This window comes from Ambystoma mexicanum, chromosome 5q (genome assembly GCF_040938575.1).
Source record: "Ambystoma mexicanum isolate Mex_15411 chromosome 5q, UKY_AmexF1_1, whole genome shotgun sequence".
In the NCBI taxonomy this organism is placed as follows: domain Eukaryota; kingdom Metazoa; phylum Chordata; class Amphibia; order Caudata; family Ambystomatidae; genus Ambystoma; species Ambystoma mexicanum.
Window position 1 is genome coordinate 1109538084 of NC_090933.1, and position 20428 is coordinate 1109558511.

A 20428-nucleotide genomic window follows, 5' to 3' on the forward strand; every position below is an offset into this window, starting at 1 on the left:
CCATTTCCCCCACTATGGTCTCCCTCCTCTCACCATGCGCCATTGTGCTGTGTCTTCAGTGCAGCTATTCGCCTATTGTTTCAGCTATCTTACTGCTCCTCTGTCACTCCTTCATTTATCAGAATTGGTCTCCTAGCTGATGGAGACTCCCGTGCCCTGCACACCTATGTCTTGTAAAAAGTTGGGCACTAGGAGGTGTTATCGTCTTGAATTACGCTTGTCACTCACAGGTTCTGAATGTCAGTCCACTAAACATTAGATGCACTATTATTACAACAATCTAAAGGACTTGGATGTGTGACTTGTATCTTTTGAAAAAAAAAACTTAAGGTGAACCTGAATGTAAATTTGTTATCTATTGTTTAAAAATTGTGAGCAAAGAGTGAAATGAGAAATCAACCCATTGTTTTGGAAAATTATTGCTAATTGTTTTGAAATGTTTCCCTCCTTTATAAAATAATTTAATTTGATGTTCTTGACTAATTTTGTAGATAACCCCCAAACAAGGGAGTTTGCTCCCGAAATGCTCTGGGTTTTCTTTAAGTTTGGAAAGATTCAAAGATCTTCACGAATTTGACGTCTACGAGTTGTGAAGTAATATGATGTTATGAATAATTCTGAGATTGAATAGGAAATCAGCGCTGTAATACTCTTTTTGGAAACATTCCCTGTGTTTGTAGGAAATAGGTGTGCAGGGGGTGGGAGTCTCCACCTCAAAGTCGTATTTGATCCCATTGGTGGAAATGTTCTGTAATCAATCACGATGAAGTCCCTAACAAGACTCGTGTCTTTCAAGGATATTTTTATATTCAATGGATTACTTCATTCTTTAATCTATCCACGCTCTCTCTCGGCATGCTGTGCACCTTCATCATGAATAGCTCATTAGGCATATTGAATAATGAGGTTTTTGGCCAGTAGAACTCTTACTATGGCTATCACGAGGATGATGATTCACATGGGTGTTAGTTCTGAGTGCATTCTGTCCTCTTGGTGGGTTAGTCATAGCCAACAAAATAGCATTTGCTGTAGTTTGGGCCCAAGTATTTTCTTCATCATTCCAAGCTGATGGCAAGAGTGAGATCCAAGAAATCTTACTTTGTCCTGGCTAACTGCTAGTATCGGATGTGTAGGTGGCTCAGTTTGATTAGCAGTAGATTTGGTCACAATAGACTTGACTCCATTAGTTTGGGATTCATTTATGAATTTATGAATTTACCCAATGCTGTCACCTTTTTAATTAGCCGCATATGTTTCTCCAATATACCGAGCCAAGTTGGACTAGGGAGGTCTACCTCAAATGCATTTGGAGTAGGCAGGGGTTTGGATATAGGCAAATAATGCCTGGTGTTATTTCTGTGTTATATTGAACTGTTGCCAAATCCACAGCCACTCCCTTTTGTTTAACTGCATTCTCAGTGTCCCATTTAGTGCTACTTGTCCTCTCTGTTGTGCCAAAGGCCTCAGAAACATTGGTAAGGGTGATTAAAGGCAAATATTTATTTGATAGCAGAGCATTTTAGCTTTCTCGGTGTGGTTGGAAACTCTGAACTTTTTCCCTTGATACAGGCATTTGGCTCATTATTATCATCAAAAAACCTTTGTGGATGGCTCTCTGCTGGGAGGGAGAACAGTCCCACTTCCTAGGTGGGTAGCCATGGTACCTCATAAGGTGGACGACCGTCTATTTGCTAAAACATAGGCTTCCTTGTTGGGTTTAGTCTTGGGGAATTATTCATGTTGAACTCTACCACTCTATTCATTCACTCCCATATTTAGGGCCCGGTTCATGGAATATTTGCACCGCTGAAAAGTGACTTTGCACTACCAACACAAACCCTCATTCATGGAACTTTTCAGTGCAAAGTCATTTTTGCAGTACAACATGAACTTTGCACTGACTTTGCCCTGACCAAATCCACTTTGCACAGTTCCATGAATCAGGGATTGTGTTGGCAGTGCAAAAGTGACTTTGCACATGGCAAATAATTCCATGAATCAGGCCCTCAATCTGTGTTGTGCGGTGTGTGTTTTCTTTTCATGGCGTGCATAGCATTGTCTCCTCCCAGTGGAAACAGTGTTGCCTGTCTGTCTGTGAAGACTGGGAGAGACACATAGGGCCCTATTCATGGAAGCGTTTTATAATGTCACACTCCCATAGGAAAACAATCAGCCCCATAACGTGACTAATTTTCTCTGCAAACCCAATGAGTAGCCCCGATGCGCAAGCTACAATGAAGTTGGTTTTCTATCCATATCGAAATGGCTACAGCGATAAAGACATCGTGGCTGACAGTGAATGCATCGATGCACTCAGCCTGTGATAGGTCAATATGCCGGCATCAATAGCTTATTTCCAGTCCAATCTTTACAGATCGGGATGTAAAACGGGTGCCCACCTCAGCGCGCTTCCTATAACATGATTGCACGAGGGCTTTCTAAGGAATGGGGAGTAATTTGGCACAACTACTTATGCTGTGCTGTTCGCCGTGCGGTTCCAGCAATAGGAATGCTATGTGTAATGTGCAGCTAGGCTGACTCAGCCCTTGATATTTCGACGGTTGATGGAGTATCAATGAGTGGGTAATAATAGTGCATGTTACCCGCACCGGCAGGGAATTCAGCCTGTGCTGCATGCTGTATAAAGAAGTCAATATTAGTATATCAGTGATGGTGCTATTTGCTAGTATTATGATTGTGTTAAGGAGTATCTGGTCATTGCATCGAATGCCATACCAGAGAAAAAAAAAACATCGAAAAAAAACATGAATGCCTTTTTTGTAAAGGTAAATGGTTTAGTTTAATTAAAATGGGTTGTAAAGGTTAAAAAAAAGGGGGCTTGGGAGATTTGGGGGGGGGGACCCCCATTAAAAAACTTTTTTAAAAAATGCATTCATTGCTTTTTTCCGATGCTTTTTTTTTCTCTGGTATGGCATTCAATGCTATTGCATTCGATGCAATGACTATAAACCGTGTTAAGGCTGGCGTTACGTGATGCTGTCCTCTATGTGCTGCCATTTGTATTCCATTATGTACCGTCAAGCAGCAGCTTTTAAAGAAGCACTTGTGCTTCTTGGTCCATATGGCTGTCCTTGTGAATTCCTCTGTACAATGTGGTTTGATATCCTTGTAGACTTATCGAAAAGCCAAAAGATCTTCCACCACACTGGGGTATCAGTCTTCATTTTAGGTATGAGTGCCTCTTAGCAGAGTACTTCTGGGCTTGTTTACTTCTACACAAGGGTTCTCATCGTCACAGTAACTCCTCATAACAGGGACCAACATCTCAGGGCCCAAGGGTGCAACCCCTCCCTCTCCCTCTACGCCACATCAGTGTATTGGGCTCTTCAGCATAACTCCTCTCAGCTTCATCATCCCCTAAATCTCACGGCTACTCATGCTGTGACCCTCCAGATGTGTTGGACTACCGCTCCAATGATCCTTTCCCTTTAACTATGCTAGCTTGGGATCATGGGAGTTCAAGTCCAAAACCTCTGGAGGAACACATAATGTGTAACCATGTATGGTTCTCTTCTCAGTACAGCTCCCTCCCTTAGCATAGAAACATTCCAATCAGAGGCCAGCAGGGCTACTTCCAACTGAGCTACCAGTGCCCAGCACAACACCTCACAGCTCCATGGCACCTATGGCACAACTGATGCTCCTCTCACTTAACACAGGGTCCATGGACCCACAGCCCCCACTCAGGACACCACTGCCTCAATGCACTAAATTCCAGAGTATAGCTTCCTCTCAGCTCAGTGCCCCTAACCAGTAAAGTGCTCTTATCAGAGCAGTGCCCCTCCCTGCAGTACCTGTTCATCCAATAAGTCCTGTTAGCCAATAAAACAGCTTCAACCTCATTTCAAGTCTGATGATGTGGGAGAAAATGGTGATACAATGGGGATAATTTAATTACTGCCACATCACCCCCACTTCACCTAACCACCACATTCCGCAATGGCAGATACATTGGAGAATGTAACTCCAGCAGCAAGCTGGAGGTACATTGTTCACTTTAGCTCCACAAATCGTCAGACTTTCTAGTGTTGCCGAATTTACTGCTTGCATTAAATCTGACAAAATCCCCATTGAGAACTATAAAATAGGCACTAACACCACCGTTACCCCATACATAATCCTGTGGTAAATTAATGGGATGAGTGGCATTAACGGTAAACTAATTTGGTGGCTATTCCTCTAGAATTACCACCAGCTTGCTGCTGGAGGTACATTTTTCACTTTACCTCCACAAATCGTCAGACTTTCTAGTGTTGCCGAATTTACTGCTTGCATTAAATCTGACAAAATCCCCATTGAGAACTATAAAATAGGCACTAACACCACCGTTACCCCATACATAATCCTGTGGTAAATTAATGGGATGAGTGGCAGTAACGGTAAACTAATTTGGTGGCTATTCCCCTAGAATTACCACCAGCCTCATGATGGGCTCCTTGTCTTTCTATTGGTGGAACAGGAGCTCTAATCCAGAACTTCACTTGGTTGGTGAATCCCAATATATGCTTACTCAGTCCAGCGCAGCCAGAACAAACCGCTGCTTAGAGCGTGCCACTTCTGCCTTCTTCAAGTCTATGTGGTAGCTGTTTGTGTATGCCACACCATTCTAGCATAATTCACCCTCAACAGGTGGTCACCCGTGTACAGTGCACAATGTGTACCCAGTAATCCCCCCCCTTACTACATTGACACTGTCCTACATTAAAGTGCATCTCCCCCCACCACCTCGAGCCCAGGCACTTGGCACTTGATCATGCTCTATCGCAATCTATAGCATAAGGGCACTTAGACAAAATGAATTTGGGCACTAGCTATAAGGACCATTATTTCACCACTTGCATCAATGATGAGTGGGGTCAAAGATAAGGCTTCAAAGCTTTCCGTTTGAATGTGCTCCTCATATTTCTTTGTGTCTCTTGTATGTTTTGAATGATATGCTCACATAATAGGCTTGATTAGTCAAACGTGTTAAAACATGTTGCCATTCATTCAACCAGAGTTTCAAATTGTGTACATGTTTAGCTTAAAAGAAATAGCTCTGAGAGATAGTAATTGATGGCAGATCAATACACAATGACAGTCCCATGTGAATAGTCCGGCTTTATTCAATTCCATAGAGTTCATCAGTACCCCCATATTAAGCTTATTATTATTTGTATTATTGTGAAGGGGCCTAGTTTCAGGAAGCAACAGGGTGCTGGACAAGTCATAAAGAAGAGGCGGGTCTGTGAGTCCTGGTACATTTCCAATACGCTATCACCAGGGAGCCACTCCAGACCTGAATATATTAGTTCAGATGGAGTCTCAGTAGTTTAGTGTCCTCAATGTGTGCTGTTGATATTCCTCTTCAAAAACACAGCTTGGGGGCACAGGGGACACAATCTCCCCCTGACTTTGTACTTCATATACATATATTGTAAGTGTGACATTCTAAGATACTAACTAGCTTTGTCACACTCTCCCGTGTGCTCTGCCTCTCATAATGCAATCACCTGACATCTCCTGTGATATGATATGATATGATATGGTATTTATAACGTGCGTGCCTATACACACGTGTTTCAAGGCGCAACGAGGGGGAACAGAGGGAAGACAGAGACAACGATCCTTCTAGGCCGGGTGAGAGTGGGATCGCGCAAGTGCAACTACTTCCTTTCACTTCACTTCCTGGATCCTCTTTAATGTCTCGCTTAACGTGAGATTATTGAATTATTTGTAACACTCACCATGCTCTGAAGTTGCTTATGACTTGTTTTTCAGATAGGTGGGCTATGGCACAATAAGAGAAGTAAAGCAAGGATGCCCCTGTCCTCCTTAAGGTAATTAAATGTTCTTTTATAACACGCTTACAACAGGGGACCAGTTTATAAGCGTGAGACTGAACCTGTGCTGCTGTGCGTTGTCTTGGTTCCAAGACAAACACGTTGCCCCTGTGCTATCCTCCCGGCCACACAATGTGTGGCAAGACAAAGGCGGACCTGAATTTCCATATAAGTGAACTTTGCCCTGATTAAGTTGTCATGTATATTGCAGTGTGGCTATAGAAATGACTGTGTAACCTATAGAGGAATGTGTGTGTCATAGGTTGATGAGAATGGCTTGGCATATGGGTCTGTATTTAGCATTAGCAATGGGTCTTTGATAATGCCAACCCTGGTTATCCCCCACCGTGTGTGAGCAAGTGAGAACTCCATGCATTTGTGAATATGTTTAAGATCGAAATCTCAGACTTTAGGCTGCTGAATTAGACATGTCACTGGCCACTAAGCTCAGGCAATCCTTTACAAATTGAACAGCGAGGCTTGCACGCTGATGAATTGTGGTTAGCTTGCACTTCAAGATATCCTTCCAGCTCTTTGCACTGGATTGCACGGGGTCTGGGTGGGGGGTCATCGACATTTGAGATTGACCTACGATTTCAGAGCATTAGATATAACATTAACTCCTTCTTTTGTGAGGGCAATTAAAAATATGTGTTGTGTGCCAATCAATTCTGATTATGTGTGACAAGTACCCTGCCCTCTACCGGGGATGCTGTTCAGGATTGGTGGCTTGCCATTGTGCAATGTGCTGTCCCGTTGCAGTGTGTGGGCAAACGGTGGTTGGGGTCTGCACTAAATGTGTTGATTGCATTGCCACCGTAATATGCCTGTGCTGCTATTACCAAATCAATACATTTTTGTCAACACGCAACTGGCATATGCTAGCAATGCTGCTCTGGCAAACTTGCATTCTGTTTAGACATAGCTCATCCTGTGCGTCTGAGATGCTGACTCTTAGGGTCTTTTGCAGTGCACTGCTCTCTTGCAATAACCTGTTAGGTAAAAGGCTCATTTAGTGGCTTTCTATCGGAGCCTGGCTAGCCCTGCTAAGCCTTATTTGGACAAATGCACACACGCATTCTAACCCTACTCTGTGACCACGAAGACTCTGGACTTCGGTCGCTGAGGTCGTTCCCACCACCAGCGCTTTCAGACTATAATTATGGTAAATGGCGTGATATAAACGACAACTACAATACAATATTCACACATTTGGGTTGTTCTCCATGAGACACTGTGAGGCTTTTTTTCTGTATCTCCAACAGTACAGGGAAACATTACTGATTGTTTTCAAGTTAAGGATGAACAAGTTGTGTTGCCCACACATAGTACTCAGAGAACACGTATTTGAATGAATGATCACCTTTCCTAGCTGACATGTGTGCTTCAAATATGCATCCATTCTCTCTGCGACTTGAAGCCTCCACCCATAGTAGTAGGCGCAGTCACAATGGAGAGTTCAGATTTAAATGTTCATCTCCACAAAGGTGCATGTCTGCAGGTTGCACATCTTACACCAAGTTCTCCTCGAACCTAGTAATGTTGTATTTCAAAAGAAGGGCCCACCAGATTACAGGCACCTATCACACAGGCATGGCCTCTAAGGTGTTGACTCTCCGCCGCAAGAATTGCTTATTTCAAGTGTCTCCCCATTGAAGTCTTTTATATTATAATTGGGTGCTCATGTGCCACGCTCTACCTACAATGCTTGATGTCAATGAAAGATATGCATGGTTTTCTTTCATACATTGTATGCTTAAGCATGAAATATTGGCATCAGTGGACCCGCCCGCCGCACAACGACGCCCTCCCTAAAGTATCGTGATATGCAAGCATTCTGTGCAGATGCATGCACGCGCCTATCAGTGGTTGCAGTACATTTCCGAATGGCATAGAGGTATGGCTTACGTGGGTGGAAAACTATGCCAAGAGCCACATAACGGAATGTACCATGCACATGAGCTGCCATTGAGCTGGTCTAAAGAGGAGCTCAATAACTGGCTTGACGGTGACAATAAATATATCTAGTCACATACGACAACTTATTGATTACAGAGTCTTTTGAGCAGGTGAAATGTTGAATTTCAGCAAAATGGAAATCACATTTTTGTCTGGTGGTGTGGCATATGTGCTATTGCTGCTTCCCTCAATTGCATTCATCAGTGTCAGAATCAGGGCTGGTACTGAGAGTGTGTGGTCTGTGCAGCTGCACACAGCCCCACACTAATGCTTAGCTAGCAGCCCTTGATTCTCCCCTCTGTGACACATCTCACACATCTCACGAATCTCAAGCATCACACGCAGCACATGTATCCCAATCTCACACTACCTGGCAATATCCTTAATTAGTATATCTGACAAGAGGTTCATTGAGTGAACATTGTTAGCCACTTAACAAATGTGGTGGTGCAGTAAAAAAGGGGCAGTAATTCCTATTGCACCACTTTTTGCGGGGTAAAAGTTCTACCACCATGCTTACCATACCACTCAATTCTGACTTTGGAGTGAAAGTGAAGGTTGACGTTCACCAAAAATCAGCAGAGCAATCCTCCACTTCAGTGCCACAAAATCAGCAGAATTACTGTTACTGCTCACGGTTATTCCGATCGAAATCTCCATGGAGTCATATGGACTTGAAAAATTGGGAATCATACCACCCTACCACCAATCAAAAACCCGTGTTAAGCCACCAGGACCGAGTTACATTAACTGTAAAAGAGTTTGGCAGTACATCTGAAGATATATAAAGTGTGTTGGGTATGCACGATTCAGAGTTACTCAAAAGAATGAAAAGGGTGCAGTTGAATAGGATCTAGGAATCTTCACGGGGTGGGGGGGTGTGAATGGAAGTAACAGCCCATTTGCAGTCTTATTGAAAGGAAGGGGAATTTACTTAGATGTCGCTGCTGTATAGTATTTATTTATTTATAATTTATATAGCGCGGCCGCTGACCCGGAGGATTAAGGGCACTAACGAAACAAAACATAAACATTAGACATATACAAGCGGTACATAATCAGAAGCCAAAGAGATCAACAGGAGCAGAGGTCTCAGTGGAAGGGATTAATTAAACAGGAGGGTTTTCAGGCCCTTTCTGAATACTCTGATTGAAGTTTCTTCTCTTACTCTGATAGTAGAACAGTAGCTTCATGATGTGTTGGATTTCAATAAGAATAAACCCTGTCTTAGAAGCGTTGCTAGATGTTGCGTAGACATGCCTCTTTTGCATTTACATTTGGGATTATTCTCCCAGGCTGACAATTTTCAGGCCACTCATTCCATAATTTCTGGAGCCAGACCTTGTGATTCAGTCGCTGGGATCCCAGAGGGGTTTTGTTGGAACCTTTATAGGTCACATTTCATTTTAAAATCCCCTGACTCCAGGCCAAAACAATTTCTATAGCAGGGTGATTTTGTTGTCCTCCGATTAAGGGACTGTTTGTTGTTCTTGAATAACCGTTACCATTTATTAAATGTCAGATGAATTTTCTTTATTTGGCTTACTCTCCTTGTAGTCCTTCAGTGTGCGGCTACAGATCCATATTGCCATGTTTCACACGTTAAATATCATGTACTGAAATAGATTAAAATTGTTTTTTATAATTTCAGATTTGGAGCCCAAAAACATGGACTGTTATTCCACCCCACTATGGTTTTTCGCCAGCTGTAGTTGGGCGCTACTGAATGGTGTAAATCTCGAAGTCCCTTGATGCAGAACCCTCCTCCCTTATTCCGGCACACTTCCCGTAATTCCCTGCCCAAAACTTGGCCTCCAGGGATCCCTTTGAGCTAGATTAAGTAAGCTTTAACGTCAAAATTTGAGCTCAAAGTGCCTGAAATGTTTCTTCAAAGCAATCCTCTAAGCATTAATGGTTTCTAAATCCCTCGATGCAGGAACCAGCGGATCTTGTCCCTTAAACAAGTTGCCTGACCCAGAGAGATTTGCATTGGATCAGATGAGGGCATGCCAGTAAGCATCTCTGACTTGCATCTGCTGCCTTACTCCTCATTCACAAATCTTGAAATGGGAGTAAATATCTAGCTACCTGAAGAATCCCTGAGAAGATCATATGCATATGTGATTAACACCAACATTCAGAGATGCTCCAGGCATCTCCAGATCTGCTCCGTTTTCAGGCTTTGTGAATCAGATATATTTATTTATTTATTTATTTGGATTTGTAGAGCACGCAACAGCCCGGGGGCATCATGGTGCTTGTTACAGCCATTTCTTAGTTAGATTCGTGAACATTTGCGATTTACAGTATGGTTGCTATTGTTACAGACAATTTAAAATTACAGTTAAAATAAGAACAGTTGCAATTTACAGTACAGAAAGTGAGGTTTTGAGTTTTCTTCGGAAGGCAGAGAGTGAGTTTTCTGCTCTAATGTCTGTGGGTAGTGCGTTCCAGGATTTGGCGGCAATGTATGGGAAGCCAAGGCCACCTGCTTTGGCCCTAATGATTTGTGAGATGTGAAGTTGGTTGGTGTATTGTGTCCTGGTGGGTTGTGTAGAGGAGGATTTGGTAAATGTCTCCGATAGGTATGATGGTGCAGAGAGAGTGAGGTATTTATGTGTGAGGGTGAGGATTTTGAAAGTGATTTGCTCTTTGACCGGGAGCCATTGAGCTGATTGTCTGACCTGGGAAATATGCTCCCTTTTTGGGATGCTTAGAGCTGCACAAAGTGCATTGTTCTGCGTCACTTGTAATCTGTTCAGGTTGTTTTCGGATGTACCTGCTAGTGAAGCATTGCAATAGTCTAATTTAGCACCATAGTTGCTCTAGCTATTGATAGACGATTGGGTTTGGATAGGTATGGTTTTATGGTGTTTATAAGCTTGGTTGTGTGTGTGGATGACGATGTGATAGCGTAACCTGTCTAGTTCTGGATAGTGTGGAGTCTACATAGACCCCAAAGGTCTTGACAGAAGTGGACACAGGGATGATAGTGTTATCAATGGTAAAGTTGGCATACAGTTTATCAGGTTTGACTAGGGTATTTGTTTGACCTAGTATAATTATTTCAGTCTTATCCTTATTGAGGCAGAGGCCATTGACCGCCATCCAGGCCTAGACGGTGGAGTAAATTATGTGAAGTGCCTCAGCATCTTTGTGGTATGAGCCAGAGAGAGATAAGAGTACCTGAGTATCAGCGTAATTCATGTACACGATACCAAGTGAGTCGAGCTTGTCGAAGAGAGGCTTTGTGAACAAGTTGTATAGTGTGGGTGCTGGGCAAGAGCCCTGTGGGACTCTGCAGTGGATGGTGGTGGAGGTAGCATTTGCTATGTTTGAGAATATCTTCATATAATGTAGCTGATGCAAATCTAAGATGGCCACAGGCACCTCCTGATTAGGCCCAAGGTACATCTTGAGAGTTAGTCCCATTGGGTACAGATACTGCTTTGTGCATTGTTGTAGCAACTTTAAATCAAATCTTCCCTATCACAGTGACCACAGGAGTGTTTGAAATGTATGTGCAGTGTGTCAAAACTGAAGCACCTCGTCAATGTCATGGAGCAAGACTTCTGCATTCTTCCGAGATGGCTTTAGGTGATTCTTTATAAATAAAAAAACATCTCTGCCAAATAATCAATTTTGGGACCCATGATTATTCTGACAACTGATGTTTCTATTTTTTCCTAGGTTGACTTTGATGTGTAATAATTCCACTTTTTAATAACTGCAACCAATGTCGCCAGGAGCAAAACAATAATATGATCAAGGAAAGAAAAAAACAAACATACTGTAAGTTGTCTGCTGGCCATCTAACAAGCAGCAGCATGTGTATAGAGTCCTTTTTAGTTTTAGCTATAAGGTGGTGGATTAGCGCTACCTTTAATTCAAGACTATTGCATTGAAGTACAGCTAGGGGGAGATTGCTTATGACAAGGGACACAATGCTTTTAGGTGTTGTTTGGTTGGCCCATACTATTGCCTATTGCAAAGATCCTTCCTGCTTAAGTGGTAGCATGGCACATTTTCTGCTTCAATTTGCTGATCATTTAGAAGGGTACATCTCAAAGGTTTACCGGATCAGCAATCATGCTGCAATAGACTTGGAGGTAGAAACCTCCTGAAGGTTTTTCTGCAAGTGTGTGCGTGGAAGATTATTTCTACATATTGAAGATATTTTTAACATCCGGTGGGGAAAGTGATAATATTGATCTGCTGTCTGAAAGAGACTGGGATGCAATTCCACAGCTCTGCTCTCCAGGCTCGGAAGACCCTCCCCACACTGGGGATGTACTAAGCATTTGCAATTAGTTTAGTATTTCAAGAAGACACTAAGGACCTATTTACAAAAAGTTTTTCAATGGGAAAATCACATTGAAACAAAGCTTTGGAACTCAGGCGCTCAGACTCTGATCAAGACATGTTATTCAGTGGTCAATACGAGCTTCTTGACTACCATCTGAGCGTTTAAGTCTTGATGATTTTTCAAGGTATTTAACCCGTTGGAGTAATTAATGTGGTTGTTCAATAGATCATGCGCCAACACTTTGCTGCTTAAAGTGACAGAAAGAGGTTTGAATTATGTCTAAATGTTTAAGATGAAAGGTGAATGATTTACCCATATCATTACTCTTCTGTGTTGGGGACAAGCATTCCTAAAATACAGCTTAGATTCCAGAAGGTGGGAGGTCAACCATGGGAAAATCAGAGTGAGGTAGGATGGGCATGAGGCTATGTAGAGAAATGTTTGGCGTACGAAAATAATGTTTTCTACCTTAGTTAAGTGAAATGGTGGTAATCCTGTTTTATGATGGTTTGCGTGCTAGTGTGTGATCGTCGAGCATCTGAGTTATCGCATGGAAGAAGACTGCAAGGGCCAATGATTATGAATTTTAAAAGATGAAGTAAATTTAAAACTGGGAATATCCACTTCTTGAAGAAAGATCAGTCTACAGTCAACAATGGCAGAGAGAATATTAATCATTCGCACTGCGAAGTATTGAAAAGCATGCACAGTCCAGGGTAAAGGGCCACAGGCTCTGCTTTTATATCCCAGCATCCTTTGGAGTTAAGCGTCCTAGAACTCCTGTAACCCAAAATGTATATGCAGGCTAGCAATGTCAGCCCTTTTAGAGGAAACTATTTTATGTTCTTGCAAATGAGGAACCACCTCTCCCTCGGGTACCACAGATTGTAGATCCCCTCTGAGTCATCAGAAATGTGTTCATTATGAATGGGTGTTAATAAGGGGGCAAGGGAGCTGCATGCCCATTGTGGGGGTAGGCCTGACCCTCTACCAAATACAGCACTAGGTAACCCTGTCACAAGCCACGCAAAGCAGCTGCCAGGCTACCACTTTATATAGCTATGCATGTGTACCCTACCACTGGCCTTTTGGGGAGGTGTGTGGTCCATCTCCAGTGATCTAAGTTCTCTGAGTGTACCCCCAAATTAAGAGTTCAGGACTCACTGACGAAAGACAGTAGTCTCAGCCCAGTGCATTCTGAGTAAAGAATGCAGAACCAACCCTCTATAACTGTATGTGTGTGGGTGAGAGGAGCATGTACACGTTGAGGGAGAGTGTCCCTTACCACCTGAGAGGGTATATATTATATAATAGGGAACACCAGATGTAAAGAGTCCCAGACAAAGGCTACATGTGGGCACCTAACAGGTAGTATACACCTCTTCATTTATTTGAATTAGTATATTGCTTACACCAAATCGCTGTACAGATTACAAATAGAGTGCTAACAAAAAGTACATGAGCAAGGAAAGGGCAAACATGTGGGGTGGCACACAGATGTGTGTTAAGGGAGGATCCGAAAAAATCAAGAGAAGAGATTGAGCAGAGTCCACATGGTTCAAGCGATACCAACTAAGGCCCCACTAGTGTTTTATTTTCTTCCTTTCTCTGAATTAGATCTCAAGAAAACTCTTATATCATTTAGTCATACGTCATGCCCAGATGATCCATGACCTGCTTCCATCATTAGGAACTGTTCCTACTCCTTTGGATCTATGTATTATCTGTCCTGTTGTTAATTCATCATTCAGAGAGGGCTTAGTTCCTACCATACTAAAACAGGCTTGTGTTACACCTTTTTTAAAGAAATCTTCTTTGGTTCCACAAAACTGTGCTAATTATTGTCCAGTTACCAAGTGCTTAAAATAAAGGAACGTACAAGTGTTCGCCAACTACAAGCTCTCATATCGGGTCCATCTGGGTGGGGGCACAGAGATTGCCCTACTAGATTTTAAGGGATCTCTTTTGCAGATAATGAACCACAATTAGGTGGGATTGCTGAAGCTCCTCAACTGCTCAGCGGCATTGGACACCATTGATCATTCGTTACGCTTTGCTTCCACAAGGTGGTTGGAGCATTGAATTCAGCGGTTGATTGGCTTTCAGCATTTTTGAGTAAACCTCGTATTAGGGTTGGTCCATATAATTCGAGAGAAACAGCAAGCAGATTTTGAGGTTCCTCAGTGGTCCTGTGTCTTATTTATTCTTTTAAATTTTTTATATGAAACCTTCTCCTGATTTATTGATTAAACTATGGGTTGTATTTCAGAACTTCACTAATGATACTCAGCTGGTATTTTGCTTGGATCAAGATCTGGACATCAGTCAATTTTAAAATGTATCAATGGATGGCCCAAAACTCCTTCAGCACTCCCAAAGGCATTACTTACTTATTCAGATTTTACATTAGGGGAAGATACTATCCAAGTTCAAACAAAAGCTAAATCATTGGGCATGCCTTTTTGAGTCTACTCTATCTATGGCCCCCTAAATCAACCTTACTCTGAAATATTCAAACTATTGGGAAAAATGGAAATGAGGCAAGTTACCTGCTGTAGGTGATGTATCGCCAATCCCTTGGGCTGGAACGCCATTAAAATATGGCAACATTACAAGTGAAGTTTGCAAACTCTGCCTGGGCATAAATACCTCAGTAGAGTAAAGACAGTTGGAGAATGTTCTTGGAACCTTTGGCTCTCCATTCTCACAGTGGAGTAATGGATACGGGCGACCATGGATATTCATGGGGCGGAAGCAACAGCATTCCTTGTAGCTGCACAATGCAGGCACGTTTTATAAAAAATGAAGTGGTACATATTGTTTACACCATCGCTGTTTGTGCCATTCTCCTAAATACCCAAAACTCCAAGAGTAAAATTGAGCAATGGATTGGGCATTCCAGCACAATATTACATTTGTGGGTGTGGTTTAGGCTATGGGTCTTGCCAGATTTCATTTAAGGTAATTTAACGTGTCTGTTAACTCTGTAGATATGTTTGGAATGTACAATACTTAGGAGAATGTTGAGATTTGTAGGTGTATATATTCTTGACCTGCTGTTGTTGAAAGTACTGTTTCACAGTAAAAGTACTACCTTGTATTTGTAATTATAACTCATGTAAAGATTACTTATAAGCATCAAAGTTATGCATTGTGCTAAATACTTTGCAGTTGGTTTTCCTGGTAGTACTGAGCGTGCAGCAGAATATCATCAAAGACAAATGATAAACCCAGCAGGGATGCTATTTGCATGCTTAGCACTGAGCAGCTTCTGTAAACATGGCTGAATGGATATTTTTATGGGACACCTTTACAGCTGTGAAATAGTGTGTACCTTTGGCACACAGTATGTGTTCTCTCTCTCACCCTTCTATGCCGTCTTGATGTACTTGCACATTTAGATTTACCCTTCACCGTTCTAACTTCCCTATGCTCTATTTCATGCTTGCGCCTTTTTGGCGGCCACAGACCTCTGAAATGTGGAGCACGGGAGTGAAATGAGTACTTGCTTCTCAACATTATTTTGGTGCAACCTGTGGGAACTGTGCAATTCACTTAAGCACAGGCATGCGTATAATATTGTAAAATGATGCATCATTTTAAACCTTTACTTTTCTGAAGGGAAAACCCTCATTTTTCCAATGGTTTAAAAATGCATGTCTTGTATTTGAATATAAAAGTGTTTGCTTACCACTGTGTATGCGTGCATTGATTAGAAAGAACTACAAATATGTTGTGCAATGACACCAATAAAACAAATGAGGTCATGGCTGTTTTGTATATAAAAGGGCATTTTGGGAATATAAGAACGAGCAAAAAGCTTTATATCTGCCACATATGTTTGTGAGGGTTGTATGACTGAATAACTAAATACCTGAAGCATGCTAGGTTTGGTGCCCATTTCCTTTTTTTCATATAAGCAAAAGTCATTCAAACAATAACGTTGTTTGTAAATGTCAAGCATATATATGTTTTTGGCCAGGAGATAATTTAGCTGACAGAGTGGAATGACTGCTAAAAGCTCCAAAATATTGGTGCAGTGTTGTTGTGGATCAGCCAGACACAAAGAAACCAAATTGGCCTTATATTTCAAACATGACAAAAATGTGCCTTATATTTAAAAAATGGCAATCAGTAAATTGAAAATAAACTGCACTCAAATGCAGTGTCTCTGATAATTTGCCGACATAGGCCTGGGCTCAGTTGGCCTTCTGTAAATACATTTCTGGTTATATGAGATCTGATTGTTGTCTAGGCTGAACACTGTGCCTCTTGTGACACACAACATAGAAATAGAAGAGCATTCCAAAATTTGGGAATGAGAAGTCAGAATGAGGAATGATAGAATTGAGCACAAAGGAGCTGGGAAAATGCTAATAGAAGGACAGATGAGGACCAACAGGATTGTGGGGGAGAGTATAAAGAAACAAGAGAAAAGAGCAGGGACAAGGCCAGATTCACACAGTGGAGACAATTCCTCACTCACCTACTATAGTGTATTTTTTTTTTTTTTTAAAAGCAGTGGCTGCGAACTCTCAAGTGGTTAATAACCACTGAACAGGTTATCATGTCTGTTCTTGCGAGAGAGGGGCGCCCGCTACCTTTGTTAAACTATTTGTTAAGGAACCTGGGATTGGTAACCCTAGGTCTCCTGGGGGCAACCAGACGTGTTCTCCCTCTCACTGTGCTTAGAGAGGCATCAGCTTCACCTCACTGATGATCCCCAACAAGGGTGAAACACGTGTATGGGGTTGCTGGTGGTACTCTCGTTCAGATTGGAATTGCCATTGTATTTCGGTGCTGGACTGCCCCTGGGCAGGACAAAGACTGATATGCAAATGGATATTTCCCATCTGTGAAAGGCACAGTGAGTAAAAGCAGTGGCTGCGAACTCTCAAGTGGTTAATAACCACTGAACAGGTTATCATGTCTGTTCTTGCGAGAGAGGGGCGCCCGCTACCTTTGTTAAACTATTTGTTAAGGAACCTGGGATTGGTAACCCTAGGTCTCCTGGGGGCAACCAGACGTGGTCTCCCTCTCACTGTGCTTAGAGAGGCATCAGCTTCACCTCACTGATGATCCCCAACAAGGGTGAAACACGTGTATGGGGTTGCTGGTGGTACTCTCGTTCAGATTGGAATTGCCATTGTATTTCGGTGCTGGACTGCCCCTGGGCAGGACAAAGACTGATATGCAAATGGATATTTCCCATCTGTGAAAGGCACAGTGAGTAAAAGCAGTGGCTGCGAACTCTCAAGTGGTTAATAACCACTGAACAGGTTATCATGTCTGTTCTTGCGAGAGAGGGGCGCCCGCTACCTTTGTTAAACTATTTGTTAAGGAACCTGGGATTGGTAACCCTAGGTCTCCTGGGGGCAACCAGACGTGGTCTCCCTCTCACTGTGCTTAGAGAGGCATCAGCTTCACCTCACTGATGATCCCCAACAAGGGTGAAACACGTGTATGGGGTTGCTGGTGGTACTCTCGTTCAGATTGGAATTGCCATTGTATTTCGGTGCTGGACTGCCCCTGGGCAGGACAAAGACTGATATGCAAATGGATATTTCCCATCTGTGAAAGGCACAGTGAGTAAAAGCAGTGGCTGCGAACTCTCAAGTGGTTAATAACCACTGAACAGGTTATCATGTCTGTTCTTGCGAGAGAGGGGCGCCCGCTACCTTTGTTAAACTATTTGTTAAGGAACCTGGGATTGGTAACCCTAGGTCTCCTGGGGGCAACCAGACGTGGTCTCCCTCTCACTGTGCTTAGAGAGGCATCAGCTTCACCTCACTGATGATCCCCAACAAGGGTGAAACACGTGTATGGGGTTGCTGGTGGTACTCTCGTTCAGATTGGAATTGCCATTGTATTTCGGTGCTGGACTGCCCCTGGGCAGGACAAAGACTGATATGCAAATGGATATTTCCCATCTGTGAAAGGCACAGTGAGTAAAAGCAGTGGCTGCGAACTCTCAAGTGGTTAATAACCACTGAACAGGTTATCATGTCTGTTCTTGCGAGAGAGGGGCGCCCGCTACCTTTGTTAAACTATTTGTTAAGGAACCTGGGATTGGTAACCCTAGGTCTCCTGGGGGCAACCAGACGTGGTCTCCCTCTCACTGTGCTTAGAGAGGCATCAGCTTCACCTCACTGATGATCCCCAACAAGGGTGAAACACGTGTATGGGGTTGCTGGTGGTACTCTCGTTCAGATTGGAATTGCCATTGTATTTCGGTGCTGGACTGCCCCTGGGCAGGACAAAGACTGATATGCAAATGGATATTTCCCATCTGTGAAAGGCACAGTGAGTAAAAGCAGTGGCTGCGAACTCTCAAGTGGTTAATAACCACTGAACAGGTTATCATGTCTGTTCTTGCGAGAGAGGGGCGCCCGCTACCTTTGTTAAACTATTTGTTAAGGAACCTGGGATTGGTAACCCTAGGTCTCCTGGGGGCAACCAGACGTGGTCTCCCTCTCACTGTGCTTAGAGAGGCATCAGCTTCACCTCACTGATGATCCCCAACAAGGGTGAAACACGTGTATGGGGTTGCTGGTGGTACTCTCGTTCAGATTGGAATTGCCATTGTATTTCGGTGCTGGACTGCCCCTGGGCAGGACAAAGACTGATATGCAAATGGATATTTCCCATCTGTGAAAGGCACAGTGAGTAAAAGCAGTGGCTGCGAACTCTCAAGTGGTTAATAACCACTGAACAGGTTATCATGTCTGTTCTTGCGAGAGAGGGGCGCCCGCTACCTTTGTTAAACTATTTGTTAAGGAACCTGGGATTGGTAACCCTAGGTCTCCTGGGGGCAACCAGACGTGGTCTCCCTCTCACTGTGCTTAGAGAGGCATCAGCTTCACCTCACTGATGATCCCCAACAAGGGTGAAACACGTGTATGGGGTTGCTGGTGGTACTCTCGTTCAGATTGGAATTGCCATTGTATTTCGGTGCTGGACTGCCCCTGGGCAGGACAAAGACTGATATGCAAATGGATATTTCCCATCTGTGAAAGGCACAGTGAGTAAAAGCAGTGGCTGCGAACTCTCAAGTGGTTAATAACCACTGAACAGGTTATCATGTCTGTTCTTGCGAGAGAGGGGCGCCCGCTACCTTTGTTAAACTATTTGTTAAGGAACCTGGGATTGGTAACCCTAGGTCTCCTGGGGGCAACCAGACGTGGTCTCCCTCTCACTGTGCTTAGAGAGGCATCAGCTTCACCTCACTGATGATCCCCAACAAGGGTGAAACACGTGTATGGGGTTGCTGGTGGTACTCTCGTTCAGATTGGAATTGCCATTGTATTTCGGTGCTGGACTGCCCCTGGGCAGGACAAAGACTGATATGCAAATGGATATTTCCCATCTGTGAAAGGCACAGTGAGTAAAAGCAGTGGCTGCGAACTCTCAAGTGGTTAATAACCACTGAACAGGTTATCATGTCTGTTCTTGCGAGAGAGGGGCGCCCGCTACCTTTGTTAAACTATTTGTTAAGGAACCTGGGATTGGTAACCCTAGGTCTCCTGGGGGCAACCAGACGTGGTCTCCCTCTCACTGTGCTTAGAGAGGCATCAGCTTCACCTCACTGATGATCCCCAACAAGGGTGAAACACGTGTATGGGGTTGCTGGTGGTACTCTCGTTCAGATTGGAATTGCCATTGTATTTCGGTGCTGGACTGCCCCTGGGCAGGACAAAGACTGATATGCAAATGGATATTTCCCATCTGTGAAAGGCACAGTGAGTAAAAGCAGTGGCTGCGAACTCTCAAGTGGTTAATAACCACTGAACAGGTTATCATGTCTGTTCTTGCGAGAGAGGGGCGCCCGCTACCTTTGTTAAACTATTTGTTAAGGAACCTGGGATTGGTAACCCTAGGTCTCCTGGGGGCAACCAGATGTGGTCTCCCTCTCACTGTGCTTAGAGAGGCATCAGCTTCACCTCACTGATGATCCCCAACAAGGGTGAAACACGTGTATGGGGTTGCTGGTGGTACTCTCGTTCAGATTGGAATTGCCATTGTATTTCGGTGCTGGACTGCCCCTGGGCAGGACAAAGACTGATATGCAAATGGATATTTCCCATCTGTGAAAGGCACAGTGAGTAAAAGCAGTGGCTGCGAACTCTCAAGTGGTTAATAACCACTGAACAGGTTATCATGTCTGTTCTTGCGAGAGAGGGGCGCCCGCTACCTTTGTTAAACTATTTGTTAAGGAACCTGGGATTGGTAACCCTAGGTCTCCTGGGGGCAACCAGACGTGGTCTCCCTCTCACTGTGCTTAGAGAGGCATCAGCTTCACCTCACTGATGATCCCCAACAA